Below are 14880 nucleotides of genomic sequence, written 5' to 3'. Positions count from 1 at the left end.
TTCCCTCTCCAGGACGTATTTATTCACGTAGTTAACAGTATTTTTAAGAGATTTTGGATATCAGAGGCTGTGTATGAATCCCTGTCTCTTCAAGGAAAGTTATTTGATTAAAATTAGATTTTGAATTTTTGTAACTTTAGTAAACTCAAAACTGAGATTCTTTTTTTTTTGATTTTTATGTGCTTGGAAAGATTTAAATCAGCTTGTGATTTAAAAAGTAATGTTGGCTCTTGTTAGCAAATATAAGTTAGTGATTATATTTGACCCCCCCCGTCATAAGCGTATAGCAGTTTTTTCCTTAAGTTCATTAATACATAAGTGTCCATGTAACAAAAGGATCTTTTGCAGTGATCATTGTTTAGATATATGTCATTGTGAAGTGGCCTAGAGTTTTAAAGGCTGGTCCTGTGCCCCAAATTCTGGGTCCTTGCTCTTTTGTAGATATTAAATATATACAACTATTAATTTATTTGGGTGGGGTCCTAAGATCTCCTATACAGCACTATTTGTGTAAACTTAGTTTTTAGCCTGACACCTTTGTTCATTTACCATCTTTTCTTGGTCATAGGAGCTGCTCAGTTCCTGATCGCTATTATATCTACTCAGACCCACTCACTCCCACCACCCCCATGTAAGACATGCCTTTGAAACTTTGAAATGGACACAGAAATTTAGAACATAACAAGCCTAAGAATAGGTCTTCCATAATAGTTTTGTGTTTTTATTTGTTAAAAATTATATTTGTCATGTCCTGTCCTTACCTAGGTAAGTTCCAGATCAGATTCCTGTCAACTGTTAGTGCTTATGTTGTGCTTAGAGCCTGTAAAAATGGCATTATTTTACATAGCTTACTTAGAAATTAAACACAAATGACTTTTTAGATGTATCTATAATTAAACAGCAATCAAGATACTTTTCTTCAGACTGTAAAGAACCCAGCTGTGTAGATGCTTAGGGAAGAAATTTTTGTCAGTTATGAGAAATAATCATCATTTGGGCCAGCATTTCTGCATTACAGCCTGATACTTTTGTACCCAAAGTTAAACCCCTTAGTTTAGCTTCAGCTGGAAATCTGGTATTTTAGTACACCTCTGATTAGAATTATCTGTAGATGACTTTCTTTTGTGATCTCCCAATTTCCTTTAGTTTTAGCTATAGTAAGATTGGCAATATTGTTAACAAGGACCATATAGACCCTGCCAGGTTGGAATAATTTAATAGATTTCATAAATTTGCTCTTTTTTTTTTTTTAAGATTTTATTTATTTATTTGAGAGAGAGAGCACATGAGAGGAGGGAGGGTCAGAGGGAGAAGCAGACTCCCTGCTGAGCAGGGAGCCCGATGCGGGACCCGATCCTGGAACTCCAGGATCATGACCCGAGCCGAAGGCAGTCGCCCAACCAACTGAGCCACCCAGGCGCCCTCATAAATTTGCTCTTTACATAGTGTTCATGGAAGTAATCTTTGCTTTCATCTGATTAAATCACAATACAAGACTTACATGTTCTCTGGTTTAAGAAAATAATTGTATATCCTTTAGGTGATTTCTTCATGAATCAAGTTAACAAGGCAGATGATTTAGAAAATACCTATGGAAATGAATTTGCATATCCATTTTTAGAAATCTTAGCTCACATACTAAGAATAGAGTATCATGAGATAGGAGTTAGTTCTCAGTTTTATTTTAATTGGTTGGAATTAATTAGTTCCAGGTTATTGTGTTGTAAGATTTTCAGACAGGTAACCATTATAATTATTGATAGGCCCTCCTGATACCTATATTCTAAAAGTATTGAATGACACACTTTTTTTTTTTTTTAAACCAGCTCTCCCTTTGCTAGTTATTTGATTCACAGAAAGGGCCTAATAGCAACATTGTGTGCTTCTGTCTTTCCAAAAAAGATGTTTTGTTTTTTAAAATAGTTGTCATTTGATCAACATAAGTATTTTCAGCTTATGACTACTATTCACTTTTTCATTAAAGAACAAGCATTTCAATTGATAGGTTTTGGTTGTTCATTTTTTAATTTACTTTTATTTTTTTTTTTTAAGATTTTATTTATTTGATAGAGGAGGGGATAGAGCAAGCACAAGCAGGAGGAGTGGCAGAAGGAGAGGGAGAAGCAGACTCCCCACCGAGCAGGGAGTCCTACGTGGAACTCAGTCCCAGGACTCTGGGGTCATGACCTGAGCCAAAGGCAGCCGCTTAACCAACAGCCATCCAGGCGCCCTGTTCATTTTTTTATAAACTAAAATATTCCTGGTTTGCAACCTTGTTACATTTTTAATGAAGCCAGGAACATGAAATATTTTATTCCTCCATTTCCTAGGACAAAATTTCCAAGAGATAAAATTCCTTTTTAAAAACAATTACAGGGGCGCCTGGGTGGCTCCGTTGGTTGAGCGACTGCCTTCGGCTCAGGTCATGATCCTGGAATCCCTGGATCGAGTCCCGCATCGGGCTCCCTGCTCAGCGAGGAGCCTGCTTTTCCCTCTAACCCTCCCCCCTCTCATATACTCTCTCTCTCTCATTCTCGCTCTCTCAAATAAATAAATCTTTAAAAAAATAACAATTACAGCCACAATATCATCATATCTTTTAAAATCAATAATTTCTCATTTTTCTGTGTTCCCTAATTGACTTAAATGTCTTTTTATGGGTCCTTATAAGGCCCCATACATTGCATTTGTTTGATATGCCCTTTAATTTAGAGCCATTTCCCCTTCCTCTGTTTTTTCTTTCATTTCTTTGTTGAAGAAACTTTGTCCTGTTGAATTTCCAACATTCCTAACTTTGCTGACTGCTCCCCCATGGTAATATTTATTTATTTATTTATCTATCTATCTATCTATTTTTTTTTAAAGATTTTATTTATTTATTGGAGAGAGAGAGAATGAGAGATAGCACATGAGAGGGAAGAGGGTCAGAGGGAGAAGCAGACTCCCTGCCGATCAGGGAGCCCGATGCGGGGCTCGATCCCAGGACTCCAGGATCATGACCTGAGCCGAAGGCAGTCGCTTAACCAACTGAGCCACCCAGGCACCCCCCCACCTTGGTAGTATTTAATGTGTTCCTCTATTTCCTGTATTTCTTGTAAAATGGAATTAAATCCAGAGCCCTGGTCTTACTGTTTGTTTTTTGCTGTTTTTGGCAAAATGGGTTCTGTATTCTCTCCATTGCACCATATCAGAAGACATGTCTCTGGTTGTCTCCATTGTGAACTTGTCAGCCTGATCCCCCTAATGGCGTGCAGCCTTAATTGTTGTCTGTTTTTCCAGAGGTTGCAAAGTGGTGAAACTCTAATTCTCTCATACCTTCAGCATTTATTAGCTGGAAGTTTTCTATAAAAAAGAACTTTCCATCAGTTGTGAGGTTACCCTCGAATATAGTTCATACAGGAGTCAGGATAATGCTTGATTTCTTTAACTTTATTTTCTAACTTTGAGAATTAACTTCTGAGAATGAGTTGATGGCCTAGCAATTTGTAACCCGTGTTCTTTTAATCATCATTACCTGTAAATTGATGACTTTTTTAGGGTAGTTTATAGGTTTTAGTCCATTGCAGCCTGAGAGACATCAATTTTATACCTTTTTTTGTTCCTAAAATTTTTACCATCTGGGGTGCTTGGGTGGCTCAGTCAGTTAAGCATCTGCCTTCAGGTCAGGTCATGATCCCAGGGTCCTGGGATTGGGCCCGGTGTCAGGTTCCCTGTTCAGTAGGAAGTCGTCTTTTCCCTCTCCTTCTTTCCTTCCTCCCACTTGTGTTCTCTTGCTCCCCTGCACGCTCTCTCTCTCAAATAAATAAATAAAATCTTTTTAAAAAAATGTACCATCTTTGGCCATTTGGGAGCCCTTACAGTTGGCTCCCATTTGACTATAGCTTTTTAAAAGCATTTAAATACTGGGAATCAGAAACAGTGGGAAAGAACAAGGAAAGAGAAGAAATTTAAAATTAATGGTTTTTATCTTGAAATGCAAAGAGCAGTGCCATATTCTGTGCTTCAGGTTAAGTGTTCAACATTAAATGAATTATTTTTTCATGTTTTCTTAATCTGTAGAGATGGGGGGGGGAATCTACCTGCAGTTGTTTCTTTAATCATTCTCTCTGATAGAAGTCAGTATCTTATTTTGAGGTACTTCATCTCTGTGAAAAAAACATTAAATATTTCCAGTATTATTTTATTCTCCTTGGAGCTAGCTAACAAATTCTTTCCTTCTCTATTTTTCCTTTTTTAGTAAGCTTTTAAAATATGTTAGTGATTTCTGATTTACTCTAATCTTTATGCTCATAGTAATCAGATTGATACGCAATTTCCTGGGTATAAAGCAACATTCTGTGTTTTTATTTAACTTAGGACTTGACAAACTGATGGCTTATTCTTTGGATCTCTTCATTTTTGAACTGGCTTATGTTTTTCTTAAGCACAGGGTACTAAAAAGTGTAATTCAAGCTTTGAGCTTAGTGAAATTAGTTTATTAAATAAAGGTGGCTATCAGTTCTGACTTTATGTCTTATATTCAGCAATTAAATTCAGTACTTTAGCTTGTTATGGATTAGAAGATTTTTATAACCTATTTTCTCTCTCTTAATTTTATTTGAGAGAGAAAGCAAGCAAGAGCAGGGGGACAGGCAGGGGGAGAGAAAAAGGGAGAAGCAGACTCTCCACTGAGCAGGGAGTCCGACATGGGGCTTGATCCCAGGACCCTGAGATACGACCTGAGCCAAAGGCAGATGCCTAACTGACTGAGCCACTCAGGCGTCCCACCTATTTTCTCCTCTAATTGCAGAAAATTTTATATTAAAAATAGGCAGAATAAAATTTGTTAAGATCATTTTTTCCTATTAAGTACAGGTTAACATCTATTAAAATTGCTAAACTTTGGCAGATTTTTGTAAGCTCCTTCTCTTAGAATGAAATGTTTACAAATTAAAACAAGTATGACCAAATTGGTTGTAAGGTGATGTGCGGTTTTTCTAAGTGTCCTATGTGGTCCTTAAAGCAGAAAACAGTATAAATTGTTTTGAAGCTTTCATTAAAAATACTATTATCCTTTGAGCGCTTGGGTGGCTCAGACGGTTAAGCGTCTGCCTTCGGCTCAGGTCATAATCCCAGGGTCCTGGGATCGAGCCCCGCATCTGGCTCCCTGCTCCGCGGGAGGCCTGCTTCTCCCTCTCCTACTCCCCCTGCTTGTGTTCCCTCTCGCTGTCTCTCTGTCAAATAAATAAATAAAATCTTAAAAAACAAATTAAAAAAAATACTATTATCCTTTAAGTAATAGGTTCCCTATAATTGAATAGCATTTGAATAGTTTTCGAAAGCATCTTCGTATTCATTATTTCATTTCATCCTAATTCTTAATGTAGACTGGCTGAGCGATGTGGCCATTAAAGATAAGAAAAGTATAGGCCTTAGGAGCCCAAGAGATTTGCCCAAACCAGTAAATGATGGAATTGAGGCTAGAATACCACTTGACTCCTGATACTATCCTTGATTTTTTTGTTACACTATTCTATAATAAACTGAACAGTTTTACAAAGTGTATAAATAACAGTAGTCTCATCAGCCTCCAAATCTGGTGCCTCAACAATGGCATAGGTTATATTTTTTTAAAGTTCTATATAAGATTACTAAACTTCTAGATCCCTTTCTTTCTCATTTTAGTTATTTTTTTTTTTTAATTGAGACAGAGAGCACATGAGAGAGGGGAGGGTCAGAGGGAGAAGCAGACTCCCTGCTGAGCAGGGAGCCTGATGTGGGATTGGATCCTGGGACTCCAGGATTATGACCTGAGCCAAAGGCAGTCGCCTAACCAACTGAGCCACCCAGGTGCCCTCATTTTAGTTACTCTTGAGAAAGTCCAAATATATTATCTACTCCATGAAATAAGAATAATATGTGTTAATCATAAGTCAGGCAACTCAGGAACTAGCTATAGGACAACAATTCCAGCTCTCAACAGAATATTATTTATAGGTTCTCGTGGAGATGTTAAAGCACTGCCTCACAGCCTTTGGTGTGTCTAAAAGTCCTTTATTTATTGATTGGTATAAATATTCTGTGAAGAGATCCCAAAATTACATTATTGCTCACGGAAGAATTTGTTTCATTTCTGTGTACAAATTTATTGATCTTAGTTCTAGTTGAGTTACAGTGATGGATTTTTACTCCTGTGTTTTTAATAACATTATCTGTGACTTTGTGGTTCTAATGACTGAGAATGTTTTCACCAGTTAATTCAGTTAAGATAATCTCAGGTTTAGAACTAGCAGATACTTGATGATTTGAGTCAGTGGTTCAGCATCAGAATCACTTGGAGCAGTTGTTTAAAATACCAAGTATGAGGAGGTAAACAATTTGGAATTGTGTGGCAACAGTATTTGCTTATCACAGTGATTGTAGGGATTCTGTTGACATTCAATAACCAGATGCTAATCTTTTCATAACAAAGAAAAAATGATTTTGTCCCACTGAAATTTCCAACAGCACCCACAGGGAAGGAGATACCTTGGAAGGAAATAACTCATAATTTACACATGATCTTATTCTAGTTCACATTTCCTTTTTTATAGTTCCTGGATCCCTTGGGTGTTCATGTGAACCTTTGATCTTGTCCTCCATTGTCTCCCTAATGCCTTTTTTTTTTTTTTTAATCTGAACTCTGCTTGCCACTGCATATTTTAAAGTTGTGGGAGGATTTGGGGCACCTGGGTGGCTCAGTCGGTCAAGCATCTGCCTTTGCTCAGGTCATGATCCGAGGGTCCTGGGATTGAGCCCCGCATTGGGCTCCCTGCTCCTTAGGAGCCTGCTTCCGCCTCTCCCTCTGCTGCTCCCCCTGCTTGCGCTCTCTCTGTGTCAAATAAATAAAAATCTTTAAAAAGTTGGTTTTGAGGGATAAAAGTTTATAGATGAGAGAAAATTAAAAAGTATTTTCTTTTTGTCCGTGTTCTTTTTTTTTTTTTTTATTTTTTTGTTTATGTGTTTTTAAATGCCTTTTTCACCCTTGATATGAATTTTGCAGATTGGAGCTTTTTTCAACTTTTGCTCGTTATATGTCATTATTTACTGTCATCTTACTGTTTTTATTTTTTGGCCTTACCTTCACATTTGCATTTCAGCTCTCCACTCAATTTCTCTACCTTTTTCTTTTTACTGAGATAGCAAGTAAGTCTTCATGTGCCTTAAAAATTCTTTTAATCTGCCAAGACTTCACCTAGAATTTATATCATTGTTTTGTTTATATACTAACCAATGTACATTAAATAAACATGGGATCAGAAATAGAGCTCTTAAAATATATGCAGATGTACTTCAGGGGAGATCTGTAGCTTTAGCCAAATAATGTTTGAAAATGAAAACAGCATGTGTCTCATGGGGTGACATTGAAAATTGACTAACATATTGAGAATATCTTCATGTGTGATTGTTTCCTTATAATGTATCCAGGAATAGGTCCAGTGGAAGAAGGGCAAGATCTTTCACACTGTAAACTCTAAAACACTGACAGAAGTTAAGACAGGGCACCTGGGTTGCCTAGTTGGTTAAGCATCTGTTCTTTGGCTCAGGTCATCATGATCTCAGGGTCCTAGAATGGAGCCCCACATCAGTCTCTGCGCTCAGCAAGGAGTCTGCTTCTCCTCCCTCTGCCCTCCGCCCCCCCCTCCCCCCGGCTTGTGCTCTATCAAATAAATAAATAAAATCTTTATAAAAAAAAAAGTTAAAGAAGACAAATAAATAGATGAACATACCATGTTTGGGGGTTGAAAAATTCAGTGTTATAAAGACAACACCTTTCTTCAGGTTGATGTGTAGATTTAAAACAGTTTCAAGAATTTTTCAGGCTTTTTAAAGAAATTGACAAGCTGATTTAAATAATGTAAATGGAAAGACAGCTGAGAACAGTCAAGACGATCTTGAAGAACCAGTTAATATCAAAATTTATTGTAAACTTACAGTATCTAAACTTGTGACATTGACACAAGGATAAGTAAACCAGTGGAGTAGAATAACAGATCCAGAAATAAACCTAGTCATTTAGTTACCTGAATTGTGCCCACCATGCCACTCTGGCATATTTGGGAAGGACAGTCTTTTTAGTAAATTGGACTGGAGCTGGAGCAGTTAAATACCCAGATAGAGAAAAGTGAACTTTGACTCCTCTTACACACTATACACACACACATACCCCCCCCCCCCCCGCACACATCCGTTACTCTCAAATAACTTGCTTACAGTCAAGAAGTTAGTAAAGAACAAAAATCTTGAGCCCAAGTCTGTCTGGCTCATTCCACGATGTCACACTGCTTCTCAAAGAATGCTTTTATTTCTGTCTAATATCTGTCTCAATAAATATTCCCTAAGTTTAGAATTTTTAATAAAATTATGGTAAAATATAAGTTAGCCTATTGTGAGTTGGTGGGAAAAGTGAGTTTAAAGGTTGGTATATTGGCTGCTTTATGGTTTTTCACTTGTTAACAATTGACCTTTAATCCAAATTAAATAATTTTTACCTTAGGCTCTTAAAACATTTTATAACTAGTTTTTAAATAAATTAAAACTGATTACATAGGGTCTTCTTTATGTGATGTTTTAAATAGAATAGGAATAAGCTTAATTTATATTGAGACTAACCGTATTTTATGTTAATCTTTTGTGGGTAGTTTTATTGACCTCCATTTTAGAATTTTTATGTCTGATCAGAAGTTTTGCTAATATTAATTCATTCAGCCAATAAAGAATACGTACATGCCAGACTGCTTGACTAGAGATATTTCCTTAAGGAAAAAGGCACCAGCCTTACCCACCATCATGGCGTTTGTAGTGTTGTGTTGAATGTAGACATGTATACCAGCACTTTAATAATTGTAATTCTCTTTTCTTATTGCACTTCAGTTCCATTTTATAAAAACATAGTGAATCTCTCCATTAAAATTACCATCTTTCCTTCATGTTTTTTTTTTTTTTTGTACCAAATTTACCAGAGACTGAACTTCTATTAGAGTTACTTCTGGGCTTATTTTAGATTAGAAGCAAGAAAGCCCAGGCCTTTCTCCACAGCTTTAAGAGTATTCAGATCGCAACAGAAGTTTGGGTAATTGAATTTGAGGGGTTTTATTTCTTCCTTATTTTATTGATAAATCTATTCTTCGACATTGGCTACTTTCTTGTTTAAAAATTATTTTACATTCTATTTGGATTTCTACATTAAAGCATTATTTGGCTGTTCAGTCAGTGTTTTCTGATCAGTTTGTTAGGATCATACTCTTCAGAATACTGCACTTTGAAAAGTTTCATGACAGTTGTGGAATTTTTTGTGTGTGTGTGTGTTTTGTGGGGGGGGGGTTTGTTCAGTTTCTTTTTGGTTTTTGGAAATGAGTTTAGGTCTAGGTTTTTCTGGGTTAAATGTATCTTTCACAGTACCTTCCCAGTTCAGCCCTCTTCCTACCAGTGTAACAATCCCATCAAGAGAGAAAATCATTGTGCCTGTGTTTGTGTGGGATCAGAAAGTTTTCGTTTACCCCAATTATTCAGAGCAGCTGGCCATGAAATCGCAACAGGAATATATTAAAAGAAATGCAGATGTTATATGTAGCCTGATGGTTTGTTAACTGTCACCAAAAGTATTAACCAAAGAGGGGTATTCAAGTCAGATCTGAGAGGGTGATTTGAGATGTGCAGGGAGATACTTTTGCCCACATGTTTATATCAGGCAGTCAGTGAAGTTTACCCCACTACTTAGGATTTTGGGCTCATAGGCAGTTTTTAAAGTGTCCTCATTTTCAGCAGAGAGGTAGCTTTCACTAAAGATTAAGGTTCAGGCAATTTTGGAAACCAAACAAAAACTAGCCTTTTTGTTGGAATAATGGGAATTAGCAAGTGAGTTAGTGATAGAAATAATGTAATACTAGTCTGAATTCTACAGTTCTTGTGTTAATAACTCAAGTCTGTAAATGCTCTTTGATGAATGAGGGAAGATTATCCAAATATCTTTTGTCATGATGGTCTCCCTCTTATATTTTTAGAACCTTTACGCCTAACTAGAGGCTAAAAGATAAGGTTGCTTAATTGCTTTTAGAAAACAATTTCACGCAGTAGAAATGGAAACAACAGATTGTTATTTTGGTTTGTAGTTTGCATCTGATGTTTGCTGTACATAATTATCATAAGATGTACAACTTTAAGGTTGTATACCAGCCATGTTCATGCTTTTTGCTTTTTATATTAACCTGTTAAATATTATGTGGAAGGCTATGCTTTAAACCAGAATAACATTGGTGTTTGGGTCACCTGGGTGGCTCAGTTGGTGAGCATCCGACTCTTGGTTTCGTCTCAGGTCGTGACCTCAGGGTCGTGGGAATGAGCCCAGAACGAGCCCAGAGTCAGGCTCTGCGTTCAGCAGGGAGTCTCCTGGAGATTCTCTCCCTCTCCCACTGCCCCTCCCCCTGCTCTATTGCTTGCTCTCTAAAAAAATAAATAAGTAAAATCTTAAAAAACAAAACAAAACACATTGGTTTTTAAACTCACTGAAGCCTCAATCTTTTTCCAGTAAAATTTTTGTGTCTTTATATGGCAAATACATATTTAATAATGATTAGAAAAATTCTTTGTGATTTATTCCCCATATAACTTGAAGCATATTCCAGATTTTAAGAACATCATATGGTGTTAAATGTTCTTGATGAGGTATAGCTGGTTATAACTAAAAGCTTTAAGTGAATTATTGAGACATAATGGTTTTAAAAAAAAAACCCTCAGTCTCATTATTATTTATGCATCCTCGAATAAGGTATTTAGCTTCTCCAAGCCTATCGTGTGACACGTAAAATGGAGATAATATCCTTGTCCCATAGGGTTGTTAAGAAGGATAGCATATGTATTAGTTTTCTAGGACTGCTTTAACAAACTACTACAACTAGGTGGCTTAAAACACAAATTTATTGTCTCACACTTCTGAAGGGTAGAAATCAAATCAAGGTGACAGCAGGGGCATGTCCTTTTGAAGACCAAAGAGGGCAGTCCTTCTTTGCCTCTTCCTAGCTTCTGGTGGTTGCTGGTCAACCTTGGCATTCCTTGGCTTATTGGATGCATCACTCTCATCTCCGCCTACCTCATTATGTGACGTTCTCCCTGTGTGTCTCTGTCCTGATTTTCTTCCTCTTACAAGGATACCAGTCATTGGGTAAGGGCCCAGCCTAATCCAGAATGACCTCTCTTTAACTTGGTTACATCTGTAAAGACGCTATTTCCAAGTAAAATCAAATTCACAGGTACCAGGAGTTAAGAATTGAACATACTTTTTTGGGAGACCATTCAACCTAGTTAGGCTGCCCTCTGGCTCCCCCAATTCATGTTTGGCCCACATGCAGAGTACATTCACCCAAAACCAACATCCCCAAGAGTCGGAACCCAAAAATACTATAGTAGGACAGGGGCATAGTATAGACAGTCCCATTGCAAAAGGGAGAGATTGGAAGGAATGAAGGAATTACCAGGCCCAAGCAAGTCTGAGAGCCAGCAGAGCAAATCCTGTTTGTTACAAGGCCTGAGAATCATCATCTGTGGCTTAGATGCTGTGTCCTCTAGATCTGTTGCTGCCCCACCCCGCTAGCCTCTGCATCTCTGGCTCTGCTCTCAGTCATTCTTCATTTTGTCCCATCTCTGACATTTCAGACCAGGCTGGCAGTGTTTCTGTTGATAGGAAATTCTCAAAAACATCGTTGGGCTGCCCATTAATGTCAAGAGACTGTCCAGCCACACCCGTTGGCTCTGTGCCCTCAGTGTTCTATCTTGATAAGCTAAGATTTTTTCCAGATCATCAAGTGCTGGTTTTCTTTGGCTGAACAGTTCCTTCTTCGAATTATGTCTTTCTCTTATTTTACCATAAGCATCTAGGAGAAACCAGAGCATACCTTTAACATGTTGCTTGGAAATCTTAGTATCCATACCACTTCTGTTTTCCACCCAGCATAACACATTTCAGTCTAGTTTCCCTGTTTCCAGTAACATGTTTTTCATTTTCTTGAGACCTCACTTGGAGCATCTTTAGTATTCATATTTCTACCAACATTGTTCATGACAAACATACGTACTCTCTAAGACAGTAGCAGCTTTTGATAAGTGCTCCTCACATCTATCTGAGCCCTCACCAGAATTGCCTTTAATATCCACATTTCCACCAAACCTCAAGGCACCTTTTTGTTAAGCGCCTCCACATTCTTCCCAACTTCGAGGTCACTTCATTTTTAGGCATTTTTTTTTTATAGTAGCACTTCACTCTGAGTACCAAAATCTGTGTTAGTTTCCCAGGGCTGTTAAGGCAAGTTACCCCAGCTGAGTGGCTTACAACAAACAACAAACTGCAGGAGGCACAATTTCAACACCGAATAGCATTTTATTATGCAAAGTTCACATTCTCAGTGTCCAAGAAAGAACACTCACTAAATGGTTCCTGCCTTTTAAAAAGACCCTCGTGGACCCTCAGGGTCTAGTGCATAGTATCAGTTATGAATATTAAGTTTTTAAGTGGACTTTCTAAAGTAGGCAAAGAAACTGATTATATTGAACACATAAACCCTATTTAAAATGAGATGCCAGAACTCAGGAATAAGGTCTGATCAGTGTTGTCCTTTGAGAAATTTTTAAAGTTAGGAATGTGTAACCAATACCCCAAAGTGATTCATGTGCATATTGAGAAGCACTGCTCCAAAGTCATTTTCCTACCAAAGTCCAACATATGCATATAAATTTATCAATAAGTCAAATTATTCGTGGTTGTTACCATCTACTCTAAATGTTCCATATACTTTTAAAAAGTGATCATAGAAAAAAATATTGGAACTAAAAGTACTAAGCTGACCTGTTTATGGGGTAGAAGTAACTAAAATTAATGTCATAAAATAAAATAGATTGTCCTCATTTTAGGCTTTTTTTCTACCACTCTATATATCACTGATTCTTTGCCTGCTCCAACTAACTGGTCGTCTTTGGTTATCAGCTTACCATTTCTTGAGCTTTCTAGAGCCTTGTCTTCTGAAACAGACACTGTCTAGTAGCCTATATATGGTTGTACCCTTTTTGGGGTCCAAATCTACTAGGATTACCATTTTTATTTGAAATAGTGGTTGACAACCTGGTATAAAATGAAACCTTGAATTATGTTGAATTATATTTATTAGCCTCCAAACTCTTCTATCAGAATAACCTTCAGATTTTTTTTTTTTTAATAAATTTTTCCACTGAGGGTAATTCAGTAGGTCTTGAGTAAGGCTCAGAAATCTGTATTTTTAAAAGATTACACAGGTCTTATAGGTTGAGGAACTGCCTTTCCAAATCCTCGGGAGGTAGAAAATCAGGAAAAAACTAGTCAGGTTTATTTATTTTGTGGTGGTTCCAGTTTTACATTGTTTTTCTTCTCCTGTGTTTTTCTTAGTATTTTATAATCTTGTATTTTTGATTAATAATAGGAAGGATTCTAAAACAACAGACTTCTCAAGGAAATTAATGAAAACTTATCATTATTTCTACTAGGATAATTGTATGGTGTTTGCCTTTACTCAGTTGTTATGAATGAACTTGAAAAATCCTTACGTAAATAGCATGTAAGTGGCAGCACACTGTTGTGTCATAAACTTTAGCCAAGAGTACTGGCTGACTAGCTTGCATGTCACATTTGGATCCTAGTGACTTCATCTGTGAGATTATAGTACAAATGTCCATGTCCAATAACATTCTTACCCAAGTAGTGATTAAGAATTGGTAAGTAATAAGGGGGGATGTCAGTGATGAATTGAAGGACTGTTACCCCTTTAACACATTTGGTGCAGAAACATCTGCTTATAGACTACCACTAGCAATGGTATGAATATAGATAGCCTGCTTGTATGTTTGTTTTTAATTAATTTTGGCATAATTTCAGACTTATGGGAAAGCTGTAACACTGATAGAAAAACATTCCAGCCTACCCTTTATCCATATTTTCCAAATGTTATTTTACCACATTAACTTTATCATTCTTTTCCTCTCTTCTCTCCTCTCTCTGCCTAATCCTTTCCACTCACATCTAGTTTTTTTTTCTTGATACTTTGGAAAGGAAGTTGCAGATACATTGTCCTTTACCCATAAATATATCAATGTATATTTTCTGAAAATGAGTTCTTTTATGTAACCACAATTATCAAAGTCAGGGAATTAACAATGATACAATACCACAATTCAAACTTTGCCAGAGGGGAAAAGGAAAGAGTAAGGATTGGGAAGGAGATTGATTAGGGGGGCTCACATATGACACTCATTTGTCATGGCTCTTTATTCTTCTTTAATCTTGCACTATTTCTCAGTCCTTTATGACTTCAACATTTTTTGAAGATTATAGGCCAGTTTTGTAAAATGTCCCTCAATCCCAAAATAGGTTTTGGGTGGCAGGCTTTGATTGTTTAGATAGCTAGATTTAAAGTGTTTAATGTATATTATGAATTGGGTTTTAAATGCTTATTTAATTTGTAAGGAAAGAAAGGTATCCTACCCTGAGTGAATTTTTTTCAATTTTGTAAATACAAATACTAATTAAGGCTTCCAGAACTGAAATTCTAAGGTTTTTTTAAACTCAAGACAGTTTAGCATTATTAGACTTTTTAAGTTGTCAAAGAGTGTATCAGGAGTTTGGTATTAGGGAGCTGATAGAATATAATCAAAGAATATCTAGACATGGGAGAAATTGCTGTGGATATTAGAAGTAGCAATTGGCATAGTCATACCTGGGGGTAAGTATGTAGGATTGGGCCTTATGTTTGAGGTAATGATTAGCAGTGGTACAGAGATAATAATAAGTGAACAGTTAAATTAGGGTTCTACTAGAAAATTTGGGAAATAGGTTCAGCATAA

At 36.8% G+C, this 14880-nt stretch overlaps 1 protein-coding gene across 7 annotated transcripts in view; it reads left to right on the top strand.

Moving 5' to 3' along the window:
* PUM2 (pumilio RNA binding family member 2) overlaps positions 1-14880 on the top strand; it is a 102906-nt gene that overhangs the window by 71647 nt on the left and 16379 nt on the right. The gene's annotated exons all lie outside the window — the stretch shown is intronic.

The sequence above is a fragment of the Zalophus californianus genome, chromosome 8 (genome assembly GCF_009762305.2).
Source record: "Zalophus californianus isolate mZalCal1 chromosome 8, mZalCal1.pri.v2, whole genome shotgun sequence".
NCBI classification, from domain to species: domain Eukaryota; kingdom Metazoa; phylum Chordata; class Mammalia; order Carnivora; family Otariidae; genus Zalophus; species Zalophus californianus.
Note: the sequence above shows the minus strand (reverse complement) of the source record. Positions and strands in the feature narration are given on the sequence as shown.